We start from the raw sequence: 1,116 nt of genomic DNA on the forward strand, positions 1-1,116 counted from the left end.
TTTCACGTTCTTTAACACTGAGGAGCGCATGAGAGTAGTAACAGTCTTGGAAGTGGCTCCAGACCCAGGCCCCTGCAGGAATATTAGATACAGACAGATGGGCCAGGAAGACCTTCCCAGATGAGGAACCCGATTGGAACCTGAACTCAGAAGATGGAAGGACCGGGCTAGAAAGATATCAGCTGGCCTTCCTCCAGGGGGTCAGGGCCGGAGCCAAGAAGCCCGCCAACATGGCTAAAATCTCTGAGGTTTTCCAGAAGCCTCATGAAAGCCCAGCAGCTTTCTATGAGAGACTATGTGAGGCATACCGGATCTACACCCCCTTTAGACCTGAGGCCCCAGAAAATCAAACCATGGTAAATGCCATTTTTGTAGGCCAGGCCCAGCCTGACATCAGGAGAAAATTACAGAAACTGGAAGCGTTTGCAAGAAAGAATGCTACTGAACTGCTAGAGATAGCTAACAAGGTTTTCATCAATCGAGACAGTGCAGCAAGGAAGGAGGAAGAAAAGAGAATACAAAGAAGGGCCAATATAATAGCAGCGGCTTTTAGAAGCTCAGGCTCCCAGACAGATCAGCAAGGATACAGACCAGGGGGAAAAGGAAGAGTGAGCCTGAGATGAGACCACTGTGCCTATTGTAAGGAAACAGGACACTGGAAGAATGAATGTCCCAAACAGCATAGTAAAAAGACTGGGCCCCCTTTTCCGCCCAGTTTCTATAACCAGAGCCACCTGAAGCAGATCTCATTGGGCTAGCAATGGCTGATTCCAACTAGGACAGATGGGACTCACTTCAGCTAGGCCCCCACGAGCCCATGGTCAGAATGAAAATTGGGGGCCAGACTGTGGACTTTATGGTTGATACGGGAGCTGAGCACTCAGTAGTCATTCAGAAAGTAGAGCCTCTCAGGAAAGGAGGTCACCATTATTGGAGCTACTCGGGACCAGACCCATAGACCATTCTGCCACCCTCACCGATGCCAATTTGGCGGTCATCACATAATTCATGAATTCCTGTACTTGCCAGACTGTCCAGTGCCTCTAATGGGTAGAGACCTTATAGCCAAAATGGGGGCAGAAATCACTTTTGCTCCAGATGGCTCAGCACAGCTTC

The 1,116-nt window shown here is 49.4% G+C and overlaps 1 pseudogene; it reads left to right on the forward strand.

Moving 5' to 3' along the window:
• Nucleotides 1-230: 230 nt before the first annotated feature.
• LOC102261126 overlaps nt 231-1,116 on the forward strand; it is a 34,540-nt pseudogene continuing 33,654 nt past the window's right edge.

This window comes from Myotis brandtii, unplaced genomic scaffold, assembly GCF_000412655.1.
Source record: "Myotis brandtii unplaced genomic scaffold, ASM41265v1 scaffold1225, whole genome shotgun sequence".
Classification (NCBI taxonomy): domain Eukaryota; kingdom Metazoa; phylum Chordata; class Mammalia; order Chiroptera; family Vespertilionidae; genus Myotis; species Myotis brandtii.